We start from the raw sequence: 19,730 nt of genomic DNA on the forward strand, positions 1-19,730 counted from the left end.
AAAAAAATTATCTGCCCGATTCGATAACGTGTTCGAGGGTCATTCAAGTTTATCGTGATAAACCCATGCGGGGTTTTCCGAGCATGAGTAAATGAATTTCTAAAACGATTATAATCCATGTCACCGTTGCACCAAGTCTGGTGAATATTTCGTAACGTGTGAGTATCAACTCCGTTAAACACAGCAAAAATATCCCTAGATTTATTGCATGGATAGTGCTATATCGAATAATTTCATGGGGCCAATAAGCTGGGGGTATGGTAGACAATAATGGATTTAGGTTTTTCTTTCTTTCTAAAGCCTCCTCTTACTGCCCTTTTCATAAATATTTATAAAAATTCAATTCTTAAAACTAATATTTCCAAACAAACTTAATTAAAACTTTCAAAATTATGCAATTAGGAATAATCTATATAAAATTAGTGTCAATATTTAACGTGGCTGCAAGTAAAATGGGTTTACCAGTTGACAGGTAATGTGTTGCACATTCATTAGGAATGCTTCAGCTCAACATGCAAAACCGCTCCGGTGGCCTAGTGGTTAGAGCGTCCGCCTCGGATGCGGGAGGTCGTGGGTTCGATTCCGGCCGAGTCATACCAAAGACTTACAAAAACGGTACTAACAGCTGCCTCGCTTGGCGCTCAGCATTAAGAGGTTAGTGTTAGGACTGGTCGGCCCGGTGTCAGGATAATGTGACTGGGTGGGACATCATGCTACATGTCTGCGGCATGATGCCCCAGTGCTAGACATCACTATAAACTGCCACAATGCAGACATCGTAGCGATATGACTGAAAACTTGTTAAAGCTACGTTAAAAATCCAAATCACATCACATCACATCACATCACTCAACATGCAAGGAACCCATCTTAAGAAAACATATATAAACGTTTAACATTATAATTTTAAATCATAAAAATGATAAACAACCAGAACCAGGTAACCAAAAGAACAAAACACCTGGAAAAGACACTTCTTTGTTGTGAAAGTAAATATTACATTTTACAAGCTTAAGAAAAGAGCTGTAGATACTGTATTCACAAATAATCTTATGTTGTTTAACCGCTCCGGTGGCCTAATGAGTAGTTAAGTGGGGCACTATACGTACAATGGAAATTAGTATTACGGAGACCCCTGGGTGAATATACGTACAATGGAAATTTAACATGGCGAAAAATCGTGGGTTAATATACGTACAAGGGGAATTAACATGGGAAAAAATTGTGGGCCGATATACGTACAAGGGGAATTTAACATGGGAATAGAGTTTGGGGGTTGTTTAGGGACAAAGGGGAATTGAATATGGGATTTTTTTTTTAAAAATTTTTTTTTAAAAAAGGGGTAGGCAATGGAAAGGCTATCTCTTTTCGAGAAATATGGCTGGCCCTGAAAAGGGCCTTTGGGTTTATGTTACAAAGTGTTACACTAAAATGGTATATGGGACTTTTATATTACAAGACTTTTAACACTAAATGGTAAATGGGACTTTAATATTACATGACTTTTAACACTAATTGGTACATGGGACTTTTTATATAACAAGACATTTTACACTAAAATGGTATATGGGACTTTTATATAACAATACATTTTACACTAAAATGGTATATGTGACTTTTATATTATAAGACTTACCATTAAAATGATATTTAGGACTTTTTTATTACAAGACTTACAATTAAAATGATATTTTAGACTTTTATATTACAAGACTTACCATTAAAATGATATTTAAGAATTTTATATTACAAGACTTACCATTAAAATGATATTTAGGACTTTTATATTACAAAAATGTTAACACTAAAATGGTATTTGGATTTTTACATTACAAGAATTTAACACCAATTCATTTGAATTAGCTTTCTATAACTGATCTTAATAGGTACATGTACATGGTAACATGTCCCACATACAAATGTCCATTCTTCTTTAGATTGTATGGGGATCAGAATGACATTTAAATGTCCCACATGTAAATGTCTGTTTTTGTTCAGAGTGTTTGGGGATCTTAATATGTACATGGTAACATGGCCCACATGAAAATGTCCATTCTCTTTTAGAGAGATTGGCAACGTGAACAACTACATCGTTACATGTCATATATGGGGGGCCCCGAGTGGCCGAGTGGTCTAAAGCACTCACCATTCCGGATCACTGCCATCTCACCTGTCTGCGTGGGTTCCAGTCCAAGGCTCTGCTAGCATTGGTACGTGGGAAAGTCTGCCAGTAGTTTCTTGTGGGTCGGTGGTTCTTCCTCCACCAATTATACTGGCTGCCATGTATAGCCTATCTTGTGCTGAAAAATGGTGTTAAACCCTAGAACAACAACAACAACATGTCATATATGGAAATGTCCATTCTTGCAAAATGATTCAAGGGGAAATAGCATTATTGCATTATTTAAGATGTTTTTAGAGAAATATTTAAGGGAAGTTGCTAAACCATATTTCATGTAATTTTTCATACATGAAAAATATTAATTCCAGTGTGCGAAAAATTATATGAAAAAAAATAATTATCATTTTGTGGTACTGACTGTAAAAAAATAAAAGGATCATTCCCAAACAAGTTCTAATGAAGACATCCTACTTGACAACCTACAGTACAAACGTACAAAATAAACATATATTTTCTGTCTCATTCTGCTCAACTAAAATCAACTAAAAAATACAATTACAATAAAAATTAAAGTACTCAAAAAAGATTTTTCTTGTTATTAGTGAACGAGAGAGAGGATATTGTTTCATTGTGCAAGCTCGTCTGCATTTAGAGCATACTTCTTTGTAGCTGTTATGTCATGTAATGTTGGCAAAATAAGTAAGATGTTTCAAACATGTATTAATTATGGGTATTATTTATTGGTAAACTGTACACAACGATACGAGTTCACACTGTCAAGAAATTAGTGCAACTTGTATTCTTACAGCAACAATAATCTCATTATCAAATTGCAATAAAATAAAGAAACTGGAAAAACGTTTTAATCAATACATGCGAGCTTGTGTGTGTCAGAGAGAAAAAGTGATAGAGAAAAGAAACAAAATTTGTCAGTGCACAAAACCATATTTTTGGGGGCAGTTTTATTTGTAGCTGTTGCAAAGAGAAAAATAACTATTTTCAGTTACTTGACGATTGTGTGTGTGTGTGTGATTAGGATTTTTAATGTAGCTTTAACAATTTTTCAGTCGTATTGCTATGATGACTGCATTGTGGCAGTTTATAGTGATGTCTAGCACTTGGGCATCATGCCACAGACTTGTAGCATGATGTCCCACCCAGTCGTATCATCCTGCCACTAAGCCAACCAGTCCTAACACTAAACTCTTAATGTGCGCACCTAGCGAGCTGTTAGTACCATTTTTCTAAGTGTTTGGTATGACTTGGCTGGGGTTTGAACCCACGACCACCCACTTCCGAGGCAGATGCTCTAACCACATGCCACTGGTGAGGTGTACCTGATGATTGTGATAATCCTCATGTATTATGACATTACTATATTCCATTATCAGGAAACACCTCTTAATCAACAATTCTTCCTGGTTTTAATTATGATATACATTGTCACGATAACCACATGGCTATGCATTATTTACATGCTGATTAAATATGTTTAAAATAAGTGATTTTGTGAAAGGAATTAAAAATGCTCACGGTGTTGATAAAAACCCAAATAAAAGGAACTATAAGACATACTGTACACCATTTCCTTTTAAAACGTATTGTCACACAAGTACTCGTATTAGTTAATCAAAACGGCTCAAAGAATTACATTTTCTTTTCCATATGAAATGAGCAAATAAGAGAAAATTGAGAACAGAAAGTATGTTCACTTTACCTTTGACAAGTATGTGGAGGCAGTACCCCAGCAGTATAATTACATTACAAAGGCACCTGTACTACTACATCCCCAACCATCACCAAACTTTCAAGTGGAACAGTGCGCACATCCATCTGAAATAAGGGGCAACTAATATATATAAATCATATCAACACAGGTAATTTCTATTCGATGGTTTGAAGCCTACATTTCACCTTGAACTAAAACAACACTGGAACTAACTTGGATAAGGTGAGGGAGTATCTCAAAAAGGATGATCATTCTATTTTCAATATTCCTCTATATAATCACAGGACAAAGTCACTTTTGCTTTCCTAACAAATGAAGGTGAAGTTTACATTTTTGGGGTGACTTAGTCACCCACTTTGCCCGGTAGCATGACCCCTGATATATATATGTGTGTGTGTGTGTGTGTGTGTGTGTTTCAAATGTTCAGTATTATTTCATGCCTTTAAAAATATGCTGGATATACCAAATATACAGTATCTTATGAGGTACATATAATTTTAGACTCAATTTCACTGCCAATATATTTTTTTCACTGGAATTTTCATGTTAAAAATACAAATTAAATTTTAAATTGACATATTACTAAATATTCATGTTATAAATTAATACTACTGTGGAATGATGAATAAAGGTGATGGTAGTGATCTGGTAGAATTGGGTGGGTTTGGATTCCACTGCAGACGACCTTGGTTAGTCACAGAAGTATTTCATTCTGCATGGAAAACAGATTCGCTGCCATCTTTGTAATGAACTAGGACATAAGCAAAAGTTGTGCACATACCAATAGGTAGAAGGCTGTGATGTACAGGCCTATGCAACACATATCCAGCAACAAAATGCATTAGAATATGTGTACACTTTTCAATGTAATAATTATAATTCTATAAACAGGTTTCAGGCACTATCTGATTTGTGTACAAAGTGCAACTTGTTAACATGTAAACAACTGTGTGATACTGTTCAAGTTACTTCTCCCTCTGAGGCCCCCCAAGTGTCTAATATGTCAATGTCTTCTTGTATGTATGTAAATCAGTCTCATATTGAACATTCTCAAATATCCACTACATGTGGTCATGGTACAACAGATGGATCTTGTATGTTATCTTCTTCATATGTTTCTGTAAATAATCAAGGCAATGTAAAGAAATCTGTCAAGTCTAAAAACAATATATGGCATACTACCTTGTCTGAAGATCAATCCTCTGATCAAAATTGTCATGTATTTGGCCTCCTCAAAAGAGGTCTGCAAGTAATCAACCTAAATATTCAACACATCCTCCCTAAACTGAATGAGATAAAGTTAATATTACAGCAAACTAGATCAGTCAATATTCTAGGCCTATGTGAAACCTTTCTTTCCGACGATACTGATGATTTGGCTCTCCAAATACAGGGGTTCAACTTTGAAAGAAAAGATAGGGAATCCATGGGGGGTGGGGGTATTCTTCTCTATGTAGACAGTTCCATTAGTTATAACAGACGTGTTGATCTAGAGACTATTGGGGTAGAGAGCGTCTGGATCGAAGTAACCCTTGCCCAATCAAAGCCAATACTCTTATGTTCGGTTTACAGGCCACCTAGTTCCACAGCTGATTGGATTGATAGGTTTGAGGTTCAAATTCAAAAAGCATTACTTAAGGAAGATTTAGAAATTATCATATTAGGTGATTTTAACATTGACTATATGAAAACTCCACCATTAACATGGATAAGTAGCTTTGAAACTTACAACTTTACTCAATTAATTAACACCCCAACTAGAGTAACGGATAAAAGTGCTACTATCATTGATCATGTCTATACTAATAAACCTGAAAACGTAAGTGAAATTAAGGTACCAGTGTATGCACTGAGTGACCACTACCCAGTCTGTATAACTAGACATGTTCCGAAATCATCTAAAAATGGCCAACACATTGAAATTCAATACAGGGACTTCAAACAGTTTGATGAGGAAATGTTCTTAAATGATTTAGTTTGCAAACCTTTCCAATCAGTCTGCACTATAGCTGATGTCAACACTGCCTTGGACAAATGGTATCAGATGTTCAATGCAGCCTTAGACAAGCATGCCCCAATTAAAACAAAAAGGGTTAAACACCAAATTACACCCAAGTGGATTACCCCTGAGATCAATGAGGCTAGGCACCTAAGAGATAATTTCCACAAGAAAAAAGACATGAAAAGCTATAGAAAGTGGAGAAATAAAACCAAGTACCTGATAGATAAGGCAAAAGAGAACTACTATAAACAGGCTATCAATGAAAGTAAGAGTACCAAAACATTGTGGAAGCATCTAAAAGAGCTGAACCCACGCAAGAACAGTTGCCTTCCCCCTAGACTTAAGCAAAATGATGATATAGCAACATCTGTACAAGACATTGTGGAAATGTTCAACAATTTCTTCATAAGCATCTCCAGTAAGAGTATTCAGAACCAGACTAACATCCCAATTGAACTTGATGCTCTTCTATTATTTATAAAAGCTAAAATTCCTGATGAAAATTATTTTTCAATAGCTAATGTTAGTGAAGGTGATGTTTTTGATATGCTAATTAAGGTTAATATTAATAAATCCTCTGGATTGGATGGTATTGGTCCACGAATTCTTAAAATTGCTGCACCAGTAATAACAAAGTCACTAACGCATATCATAAATTTAAGTATAATGAGTGGTAATTTTCCAGAAACATTGAAATGTGCAAAGGTTACACCTATCTTTAAGAAAGGAGAAAAGGAGGATCCAGGAAATTACAGACCAATATCAATTCTACCTGTATTGTCAAAACTATTTGAAAAGCATGTAGCCATTCAGGTCTATAAATTTTTCGAAACATACTCTCTATTTCATAAAGCTCAATCAGGATTTAGAAAGTACCACTCGTGCCAAACAGAACTTACCAAATTAACTGATCTTTGGCTGAAGGAAATGGATACTGGACATATGACTGGGATTGTTTTCCTTGACTTCAAGAAAGCCTTTGATCTTGTTGATCATGAAATTCTGCTGCAAAAGTTGAACTGTTACAGATTTGACAATCCTTCTTTAAACTGGTTTAGATCATACCTAAACCAAAGGTCTCAACAAGTAAGCATTGGCAATATTAGCTCTCAAACTTGCACTATTCATTCAGGAGTCCCTCAAGGCTCAGTTTTGGGCCCTCTCCTCTTCCTTATCTATATCAATGATCTACCATTAAATAATGAATCCACAAACACAGATTTGTTTGCAGATGATGCAACTTTGTATACATCTAGTTCTGATACTGAAGTTATCCAAATGAAATTAAACTCAGACCTTATCAGAGTCCAAAACTGGGCACAACAAAATAGGATGGTAATTAATGAAGGTAAAACAAAATGTATGATTTTGGGGACATCACAAAAGCTACACAAGTCAGGGAACCCAAAACTGTCTCCAGAGTATCTTCAAGACTTATTCAGGCCTTTTTCAGCACAATACCAGTTGAGATCAATATCACATGGAAACATTCTAATACCAAAACCAAGAACAGAGCAATTTGAAAAGAGTTTTCAATACTCTGGCACAGTTCTGTGGAATAAGCTTCCACTACATGTAAAATCTGCTGAAAATATTAGAATATTTAAGAAAAGATATCATGAGCATGTATGTGTTTCTAACAGATAATGGAATTTAGTATTTTAATACTAAACATGTTAAAATAAACAGTAATTATTGCCATCTTCATATAATGTGCATTGTTATACTCTCCTTAAGAGGGCCTCAAGGGAGAATAGTCCTTGACTAATGAGTCACCCTCTATAAATAAAGCATTATTATTATTATATTATTATTATTATTATTATTATTATTATTCCATACAACATCAAAAATGATAGCTGCATCAAAAGCTCAGTATTAGATTGTTTAGAACTCTGGGTAAACAATTTTCCAAATGTTTTGCAACTGAAGTTTGTCAACAAATGAGACCTCTATCAAAACAATTTTCCACAAAATTCACATCTGAATGTTATTTTATACATATTTCACTTTCTATTCATTGGTCACCCTTGTGTATCAGCAAGTAAAACCAGCTGTGTGACTATATACTTGTCCACAAATTTTTCAGACTTGTATGGTCTCTCAAGATAGTGTATTCTCAGGTGTGTTGACATAAGATACTATCTCTAAAACAATTTCCACATGTTCCACAGTTGAATGGTTTATTACTAGTGTGTATTCTCAAGTGTGAAGGTAAACTGGATCTTCAATTAAACATTTTTTCTCACACTTCGCATTTGTAAGGTTTATTACCTGTGTATCCTAAAGTGTGTGGACAAATGAAGCTTGTGACTATTTCACATTTGAATGGTTTGGCACCAGTGTGTAATGTCAAGTGTGTGGACAAATTATGTTTGCTGCAAAATATTTTTATGTATTTCACATTTGAATGGTTTATCACCTGTGTGTATTCTCAGGTGTTCTTGACAGACTGGAACTGTGGTTAAACAATTGTCCATCAAGATAACAATATATATATAAGGGAAGCTGAGATATGTTTTAATTCAATTTAGCTCAAAATGCCAAAATATGAGCTTTGTCCTACTGTTAAAGAAACCCACTCACTAACTCCAGATTACATCACATGTCCAACTCAGAAACTTTCTCCTCAAGAACAGTTTAGGCTCAAAGCTTAATGGTAAGTTGTGAACAAACATAAACCCAGCAAGAGAAAAACCTAAGGTCTGGACTTTCTTGCAGGCTGAGTGTAGTTGGTTTGTCACTGACACATTGTAATCATTGACACATCGTAATCATTGATGCATTGCAATCATTGACACATTGTAATCATTGACATGTAATTACTGATGCATTGCAATCACTGACACATTGTAATCATCGACACTTGTAATCATTGAGACATTATAATCACTGACACAGTGTAATCATTGACACACTGTAATCATTGACACATTGTAATTGTTGACTCACTGTAATCATTTACACATTATAATCATTGACACACTGTAATCATTGACACATTGTAACAGAGGCGTAGCTGGGGGGGGGCAGGGGGGTACATATGTCCCCGGGTGCCAAGGTACAGGGGCGCCAAAATGAGGCTTACAACGTTACATTATAATAAGGAAACAAGGGTAATATTCAAAAATGTGATTAAACGGGGAGGGGGCTGGGGCGCCAATTTTATAGTTCGTCCCCGGGCACAAAATATCATAGCTATGCCTCTGCATTGTAATCACTGACACACTGTAATCATTGACACATTATAATTATTGACTCATTGTAATCAATGACACACTGTGATCATTGACACATTGTAATTGTTGACACATTGTAATCATTGACACACTGTAATCACTGAAACACTGTAATCATATAGAGAAGATATTATTCATTTTGTGCAAAGAAAAGTGATTCAAGGTGAAATCTGGTTTAACAAACCATTAAGTATATTATGTGTGTAACTTAATCACAATTAATGTCACCAGTAATCACCAATCATTGATGTTGTGTACATACATCAAATAGTGAGTTTTAAGGTACGTAAATTGATAATCACAATTAACGTCACCAGTAATCACCAGTCAGTCATATTGTGTACATACATAGAACAGTGAGTTTTAAGGTGTGTAACTTGATAATCACAATTAATGTCACCAGTCAGTGATGTTGTGTACATACATAGAACAGTGAGTTTTCAGGTGTGTAACTTGATAATCACAATTAATGTCACCAGTCAGTAATGTTGTGTACATACATAGAACAGCGAGTTTTAAGGCATGTAACTTGATAATCTCAATTAATGTCACCAGTAATCACCAGTCAGTCATGTTGTGTACATACACAAAATAGTGAGTTTTAAGGTAACTACAATTTAATTTTCTTAAAAGAGAAGATCAGCAGACAGCATTATTGTGGAACACAATCTTGCAGGAACTTGCCTAAATGTTCCCATGCTGTTCTGGTTTATTCCAATGGGATCCAAAGATGGATGAACAATGTGATGTTGTATTGAGGAATGGGCAATACGTGAACTATGTGACTTATCAGAAATGTTTAATCCCAAAAGCACATTTATACTTAAGAACATATTTGACATGTTATGAAGATTATTAACATCATTCACATATAAAACAAAAAGATGAGAGAAAAGAACTTGTCATTATAAACTAAGAACTTGTCATTATAAACTATACATACAAAGAATTTAAAGCAGAAAAAAAGATTACAAAGAACTACAAAAAGGCTTTTTTTTATAGAAAATGTTAAAAGAAAAGTGGCAAGGCAGATCATATTTAGTGACTGCAATGCAGGTAAAAAAAAGTTTGGTATTCTGACCCCAAAAGAATAAAAGGATGAGATCCAAACTTAAAATAACCCTGGAATGGTCCTTTAAAATCATTTCAAAATTTAGTGATGTGCTATTTAGAAGACAAGGAACACTAAGATACAAGCCAAAGAATGTACATCATGACAAAGTCAGCCTAAGGCTGTACATCATGACAAAGTCAGCCTAAGACTGTACATCAGGACCAAGTGATCCTAAAACTGTACATCATGACAAGTCAAAGAGTGTATATCATGACAAAATCAGCGTAAGAATGGACATCATGACCAAGTGATCCTACAACTGTACATCATGACAAAGTCAGCCCAAGACTGTACATCATGACAAAGTCAGTCTAAGAGTGTACATCATGACAAAGTCAGCCTAAGAGTGTACATCACGACAAAGTCAGAAATATCTCATGGAGAGGTTTCTTCTGTGCAAGAACTCTGTATGAAAATTAAATACATGATGTACATCTAAAATTTAATCTTTAATTTTACCATATATTTCAATGCATACCTATTTAATGCATATGTTATAACTTCTTGATTTACTTATGTACTGTAAGTTTGCTGTTCATTGAATTTTCTTCATGTCTGTCCAAATGAAGCTAAAGGTTATGTAATCTGACAGAAATAAATTGTAGTTAGGGTATCTGTATTACATATTCAACATATAAATATTTTAACATGATGTGTATAAAATGAGTATAAACTTTTTCCTTTAAAGAATCAAAAGTTTACAGGCTATAGCTTTATTGCATGCATATATATGTATGTATAATCTGTGTGTATGTGTGTTTAAAATATGTATTATTATTGTATTATTATTTCATGCATTTAAAAATATGCTGAATATGCAATATCTTATGATGCAGTTTTATACTTGATTTCAATGGCTATATATCTTTTGCACTGGAAGTTTCATGACAAGAACACAAATTAAGTTTTGAATTCATTTATTGCTAAATATGCATGTTATAAATAAATACTACTATGAAATGGGGAATAAAGGTAATGGTAGACATCTGGAAGAATGGTTGGGTTTGAATCCCACTGGGGCCGACTTTGGTTAGTCTCGGTGGTCATTCCACACAAGATCAAGAATGATGTCTGCATCAATGGCTAAGTGATAGATATGTCAGAGCTCTGGTTAAACAGTTTCCCACACATTTTGCAGATAAAGGGTTTGTCTCCAGTGGGTATTCTCAAGTGTGTCAACAAAAGAGACCCCTGGAGAAACAATTTTCCACAAATTTCACATCTGAATGATTTCTCACCAGTCCATGTCATCAGGTGTGTCGATAAACTAGATCTCTGGATAATTAATTTTCCAAATAGTTCACATTTGCATGGTTTGTCTGCAGTGTGTTTCTTCAGGAGCCAGGAGAAAGTTTTTATACACAAATTTAATACTGCATTCACCGGCCTAGTATACAAAATCATAATAAATAACAAGATAAAAAAGGTCCACATTTTTGGATAGTGATAATAAAAAGAATAAGAATAGTATTCACTTGACCAGATAAAACGGCAGTTCATAGCAATAGAAGTTTATGTACCATAACCCAAAATTTACACCTGCATTTTTCATGTCTGAAGGTCATTTTTGACATGAAGTGATTCTCACAGTGCAAACACAAGCCCTTTTCCTAGGTGATAATTCTGCAAAACACTGCATATTAAACAGGTCGATACAACTGAAATAGTCATCATCCAAGCCATTTTTGAGAAATTCTAATTTTCCCTGAACCCACATGTTTACTGCTATGTGGGGCTAGCTCTTCGTCCTAGCCAACTATTGGTATTTCACTATCTACAAACCATAGTGCAAAGTAAATGTGGGAGGTGTACATGCCTCACATCAATTTCATGAACAACACAAGTCCAGAACAAGTAGTTGACAAACATATATGTGTCTTTAATTAGTAAGCAATAATAGCTGAAAAAGTCACACCATAGCCTTAAGTTAGGAAATTGGACAGGGGCCAATTTACAAAACTATCTCTTGCCACCTCAAGTGTTTCAATAAATGAGTTAAATGATTAATGCCCCACATATTTCACATTTGTGTGGTTGGTCACCAGTGTGTATACCCATATTTGCTGATCAACTATAGCTGAGACTGAAGCATTTTGTACATATCTCACTTTTTATTCATTGATCACCCTTATGTATTATCAAGTGTTGTCAAATCAGATTTATGACAAAATACTTGTCCATGTATTCTTCACACTTGTCTGGTCTCTCAACATTGTGTATTCTCAGTGCATGGTCTCTCAACATTGTGTATTCTCAGGTGTGTTGACTACTCATATTTATGACTAAAACATTCTCCACCTGTTTACATTTAAACAATTTATCACTGGTGTGTATTCTCAAGTGTGTTGATAAACTGGATCTTCAGTAAAACATTTTTCACACAGTTTGTGATTATATGGTTTATCACCAGTGTGTATTCTCAAGTGTGCATACAAATGATGTTTGTGACTCAAGATTTTCACATATTTCACATTTGAATATTGGTTTGTCACCTGTGTGTATTTTCAGGTATTTTGACAGATGGGACATGTGGTTAAACAATATTCAACAAATGTCACATTTGTATAGTTCATCACCGGCATGTAAGATTAAATGTGTTGACAATGCTGATCTTTGAAAATTTATCCACATATTTCACATTTGTATGGTTTATCACTAGTATGTACCCTCGTGTTTCACCAAAGTAGATCTCTGCATGAACAATTTTCCACATATTTCACATTTGAAGGGTTTGTCACCTGTTTGCATAGCTATGTGCACTGCTAAACCAGCCCTATCGCATGAATAGCTACTGAATTCTTTACATTTGTATGGTTTGCATCTCCACCAACTTGTTTCTTCGACCTATATGACATGTATTTGGTCACTGGAGTCTGATATTTTATCAATAAATTATGATGAAATTTCTGACAACATGAAATCACCTTATTGGTACTATAAATTCGGTGCATAGAAACGAAGGAAGGCACCGGAACACAATAGAAACACAGAAAAGTAGCAACAGGGGATAATTTTTTCATAATTATAGAATATATAAAAATGGAATGTTTTCTGTATAATTTGAGTGTGCAGATTTCAAAAATGAACACATCTTTATGATATCTTTCAAATACATTCACAGGAAGCATTCAAACACATGTAATGTCCACCATTTTTAATATTGGTCTTTGGCAATTTTTGAAAATTCTTAACCTCATGTTTTTTCAAGCTGAAGTTTTCATATTTCTTACATAGATTTTATATAGAAATATTTTGTGAACATTCAGCTTTAAAAATAAATTGACTTTGTTATGTTCCAGATAATTCAGGAGCCCCCCTGTGCTTTTTTATCACCCCACCCCCCAACTTTTTTTCATGAAATACTATATTTTTGAGTCAAACACAAGTTGAAATTAAATGTTGCTTTAAAAATGGAATATTTTCTGCTTAATTTGAGTGTGCAGATTTCAAAAATGAGCCCATCTTTATGATATCTCTTCAAATAAATCACAGGAAACATTCAAACACATGTACCATCCACAATTTTTAATATTTAAGTCTTTGGTCACTTTTTGAAAATTCTTGACCTCATGTTACCTCATGGTTATATATAAATGTGTTGTGAACATTCAGCTTCAAGAATAAATTCACTTTTTCTATGTTCGAGGTACTTCTGAAGACTTTATGTGCTTTTTATCACAAGCCCCCTAACATTTTTGCATGAAATAGCATAATCATGAGTCATACCAAGTTGAAATTGTATGTTACTCTTAAAACCAATAATGCATATTCATTACAGTGTTCATGTACATTTATACATTTATCTGAAATCACAATTTAGTAAATAACAACTGCTATTTTAGAATTTAGTTATCATAAGATATATTTGGTCAGTTTTCATTATTTATCATAAGATATATTTGGCTAGTTTTCATATCTATAAAATAAAATCAATGACAAGAGGTTTTCCACTAAGTTTTCAATGCAGTAAGTCAGGATTTCTATAGTGTCAGCTTAGGATGGTGCAACATTAAATTTTGGATGTCCTAACTTTGCGATATTTTCATAATAATTCTGACCATTGTTTTGAGCAATATTACATAGTTCATGAAGTAAATACAATTGTGGTATCAGAGATAGAGAAGAAACTGGCACTGAGTTGGTTCTCAAGAAATATTTATAATTATGTATTTATTTAAATGGAGAAATACCACAGATAGATTCTTGGCTTATGACGACAATATTCATATTGATATTCACAAACAATGGCATGATAATTTTAAATGAATTAAGTTTTCATTAGTTGAACTTTTACCTCTTTTCCGTCCCTACTAAACATGAACATTTTAATTTTAATACCAGTGTCTCTAGATAAGAATCGTACGTAGAACAGATGACCTGACATTGATAATATCTCAGTGATCACAAGCACATACTTATTAGCAATACGTCTAGTATCACTGAGTCGGTGAGTGATACTCCCGTCGAGTCTCTAACCTCGAAAGTATATTACACAACAACAGTTGTACAAATATTTTGTAATAAGTTTGGTATAATGAATGACAGTACGTCTGTATAATCCGATTCCTTGCTATAAACGTCTGCCTTTTCATACAATCAAGTTTTTGTGTGATTTTGAACCCAAATTATGTCGTATTGTTGTCATTGTTTACATTTTGTACGTACCCATGATCCGGGAAGAGTTACCGTTCATGCTGGCATGGGTGACCTTTGAAAAAGACGTAATTCGTGGATTTTCCGCAAATATTCGCACACATTTTACCATTATTCTCCTAAAATTAACTCCAAAATATTTAAAAAGTAGGGAAGGTGAGCGTATATGTTCGTTTATTTAGCTTTTCAGCGTTTTGAAAGATTCGGTTTTCGTTTTTTTCCGCTGAATAAGTTGTAGAAATGTCCCAGTGTCATCTACGCTAAATATAGACAATTGACCTTTCAACCATGAATACATTCGGAGGTAATAATTTTGTCTTTTTACATATTAAAGCGGAGAAAGTACCGGGTGTAATGAGGTTGACATTTTGAGAAAACGTTAATCTTGATCGCCAGTGCCCTCTAGCGGTTTTCCTTTCCTTAGAAAAGCAATATCGTATATACCATAGCTGGAAATTGTGAAATTTGCGACATTTTTGAAAGAAAATAACAGATCTCACATGATGGTTTTTGGACCAACAGTAGCAAGAAGTTGGATTGTTTTCATGTAATTTTCTTACAGATGTTACATTTCTGAAACAGTTCTCGATTCCATAATGTGGACTTGTCTTTATGCATGTAATTTAAGATTTGTATGTGACTGAGCAGCAGAGGGGGTGAACAGACCACTTTAGGGAAGGGTCACCCTTGTTATACAAAAAAAAATAGTGACCCTTCATAGAGGTCAAATACCACGTCTACGATTATTGTTTGTCCCCAACATAATTGTAGACAAGGCCCCTCTGCTTCTATGTTATTCTGAATAATCTGGGGAATCTTCATCTGAATCCTGGGAATTTGTTCCATGTTTCAAGTAATATTCAAGTTCTGATGGTGGTTTTTCTATTTTTGGATTTATGTTTTTTCTTTTTCTGTAATATATCATCAAACTTCTGTATCGATCTCCACCGCAATTTTTGCAAATCTGATATAATCCTCTAACGCCGTTGTTACATCCAACACATCTTCGTGGACCAGCATGAGGGTTTTTCTTTATAAGATAATTATGTTTTTTGCAATATTCTCCACGACATTTTTTATCACATTTGTTAGTGGTTCCTTGACGCAGCCACGCACAGTTGTTCATTATATTAATGATATCAGTTTAATTTTATCATCACCCCTTCTGCTGTTATAATAATTAAATCATTATGTTATAATAAAATGGTACATCCGGAATCTCATACTGCAAGGATAGCTCGAGAACGATTAGAAGCAATTAAAAAATTTCTTCCTGTTAGAGATTCATTTAGAAAAAATCTACAAGCGCAGCAAGAAGCACGAGTTGAATACGAAGAGGACACTAAAAACCTGTTTAAGCCCGTCACTGCAGCTACTGAACAAGTTGCAACAGTCATCAAAGAAGATCTTCTTCCGGTATCAAAACAAACTGCGGCGCAGACTGAAAAAATAGCAAGAAGAACTAAACAGACAAAAAAGATTTTACGAGATCTTCCAACTGATATAGCTGCAGCTCAACCTCCACCTGTCGGTGAAGAAATACTTGAAGATATTGGAAAACTTCGTACTGAAGTCGCCGACGTGAGAAAAAAACATGCATCTGAATCCAAACCAGTAGGAGAAAACTTAGAATTGATTGCAAGATTTAACGAAGGAATTGTTGAAGATATTAGAAATACTGAAAAAGAAAAATTACCTGAAATGATATTATTTGGTATATTTAATAAATCTGGTATTTTAAAAACTAGTCATGAAAAAGTAAATGATGATAATTTTATTAAATGGATATATCGCGTATATTACAACAAAAAACAAGCTAGAGGTCCAGAATACGAAAGTCTTCATGAAGAAGTAAAAAGACTTTATAAAGAGAGAATGAAACAACTAAAACAAGAACAACTCTCTCAGTATCAACTTCCTCCACCTCTGCAACAAACAGAACAACAACAATCTTCTTCACCGCAGCAAAAACCTTCACCCATGCAGCGGTTATACGCCCGACGAAGTACTATATTGAGTGAACCAATTGAGGAGTTTAAAAAAGAAAGAAAAACGATGTTGGCAGAAAAGGATGACGATGATCCTCCTGGCGCTGTAGGAAGTGGTTTTTTGACTGCATCAGGAGAAAATAATTTTGTTTGTCCTGATAATATCCTCAATGACGTGTCACGGTTAGAAGTTCTTATAGGGGGAAAACGTGCAGGAAATAACTCAACAGAAATAACCAATGAAGCAGCTGATATTTGCCGGCGACTATTTCAAGGTGGTATCATGGATATCGGCGTTTACCGAGAACTTATTGATGAGCTCGTTGATGATTAGTCACCGCGATTAGATAAATGGTAAATAAAATAAGATGATCATACATAACAATCATCGTAAACCCGTACAGGTCAGAGCGGTAAACTCACGATTACCAATCTATAGGGTTATTTACGGAGATGGACTTGGTGATGTCATTCGGGGATTATTCACAAGGATAGCTCCAAAAGCAGCACCTATTGCAAAACAATTATCGATGAAAGCTATCGATATTGTTCGTGAAAAAGCTCCTGGTGCAATTGTCAATGTTGCTGGTAAGGCGTTCTCGGCGATCAAAGATAGACTAGCACGATTATTGCGACGAAAACGACAACCACCAGTGAAACTGGCAAGTACTGACATTATGCCCGCAGACGTAAGTAAAATAATAAATCAAGCTGCAAATCAAAAACTAGCAGCGTTAGCAGATCAGGGACTCGGTGAATCGGGAAATAATATCTCAAGTTTGATATCCGGAAGTGGAACTTCCCGAAGTGGAATTTTCCGAACGCGGTAATCAACGTGTTAGACGAAATAATTATAATAAAATGTTCAAGCGCGTATCCGACACAGCATTTGACATGGAAGCACCTGTCCTTAAGGATGAATCGGTACGTGATTATCAGTTTTATTCTTATGAAGCACGAGTACCAGATCAACGTGGAAGAATTGAACTACAAGTTCATGACACAAGTAGATACTTTTTACCCGCTGAGGCCTTTATTGAGGTAGAAGGTACAATTATAAAAACGGATGATACTAATTACGCAGGTGCAGTAAAAGTTGGTTTTGTCAACAACGGGATCATGGCATTATTTGATAGTGCCACGTATATGATTGATGGAAAAAATATTGAATCGATTGAGAAAGATGTAGACGTTGCTACAACAATAATTGGTCTAGCAAGATATTCTGATGATTATACAAGATCAGCAGGTCCTACAATGATGTTTGTGAAAGATAACTCCAATCACCCTGAAAGCGATCCGTATAATATAAGACAACCAAGAAATTTTGCCAATAACAATGATGCTGATGTGTGGCCAGTGGTTCATGGTGCTAACCCAAATTTCAACTTGGGATTTGTAACGCTTAAAAATATGTTGTCAGGAGACAATAGAGGTTTTTCATGTACAATTCCACTATCGCACATTTTTGGATTTTGTAGGAATGTTAAAAGGGTTATTTTTGGAGCTAGACACACGGTTGTTCTTGTAAGAAAGATTAATGATGACGACGCTCTGTGGAGACCTGTTGGTGATGCTGGTAAAGTAATATTATCGAAACTTTCACTGTGGATGCCGGTAATGACTCCAACGATCGCAGAAGAACAAAAATTGATTTCTTTCATGGACACAGGTGGTAAATCCTTGTTGTCATGGTTGATAACAAGCACAGATAGTATGCAAACTAACGTTAACGGTCAGTTTACATGGCATATAGCATCGCAACAAGGTGTTTCTGCACCACGGCATATTTTTATTGCGTTTCAGGAAACTAATCGTTGAAACTCACAAACTCACTCTCATATGATATTTAACCAACTAGGTCTCACAAATATTTCCTTACGGATAAACGGACAACAAGAACCAACAGAAAATATACAACTAAATTATGCACAAAATCATGTAGGACGTGCATATCATCGTTTGATGTCATTTATGGGACATGATCAAAATGTAGATACTGGGTTGCAAATATCACAATATGATTTCAGAACCTTGTATCCGATTTATTATTTCTCACTGGAGCATCTTGATCTATCAAAACAATCTGTCGTTGATATACATCTTAAAGCAACATTAGATACAGGTAATGTTAATTATAGAGCAATCGCGGTTATTCTCAGCGATAAAGCCATGTTACTTGAAGGTGGTAGTGGTCGAATGAGAGTCGTTGATGCACCAGTGGAAAATCTTTAATCGTGTTATTTAAAACACGAGTATTATCATAAAATGCCATATCAACACGTTAGTGTCAGTCTGACTCACGGTCAGATTAAAAACCTTCAATCAAATTCAGCAAAAAACTGCGGAATGAAAATATCACTAAAGCGAGATCAGATCACGGGTGGTCAAAATAAACTATCATTATCAGAACGCCAGCTTAAACACTTCAACGACGCTAAACAATCAAAAACAGGCGTCAAACTCAATCTCTCTGCGGGTGCGGTTAAAGACTCAATTAAAACAGGCGGTATATTTCCACTTCTTGCGGCTATTCCAGCGTTAATAGCTGCTGCCGCGCCAGCCGTAGCAAAGGCAGCCGCGTTAGGTGCTGTTGGAACAGCTGCTGGAATGGCTGTAAAGAAAGCAACAGGGCAAGGATACAAAAAAGGGACGCGGCTTAAGATTGCCAGGATCTCGTTGGGGAAGAGGTCTAAGGCTTCCACGTTAGACGTTCCAGCATCAAATTTTGATTTACTTGATGCCGCTAAACGATTAAAAATAAAAGCCTTTAGAGGTGTTTTCATGCGAGATCAATTACCAAAACAACCAAACAAACTCGAAACAGGTATTATTAATCTCGACGAACGTTCCGGACCTGGTACTCATTGGGTATCATACGCG

General features: G+C 35.1%; 1 long non-coding RNA gene across 1 annotated transcript; it reads right to left on the reverse strand.

Annotated features, from left to right (window-relative positions):
- Positions 1 to 2,046: 2,046 nt before the first annotated feature.
- On the reverse strand, positions 2,047 to 14,898 carry LOC149787242 (uncharacterized). The gene is made up of 3 exons (XR_016425271.1): positions 14,872 to 14,898; positions 3,840 to 3,955; positions 2,047 to 2,300 (listed from the first exon to the last, which is right to left on the reverse strand). It is a non-coding gene; the product is annotated as an uncharacterized LOC149787242 (long non-coding RNA).
- Positions 14,899 to 19,730: the final 4,832 nt, after the last annotated feature.

The sequence above is a fragment of the Sinohyriopsis cumingii genome, chromosome 12, assembly GCF_028554795.1.
Source record: "Sinohyriopsis cumingii isolate HCF-2022 chromosome 12, ASM2855479v2, whole genome shotgun sequence".
Classification (NCBI taxonomy): domain Eukaryota; kingdom Metazoa; phylum Mollusca; class Bivalvia; order Unionida; family Unionidae; genus Sinohyriopsis; species Sinohyriopsis cumingii.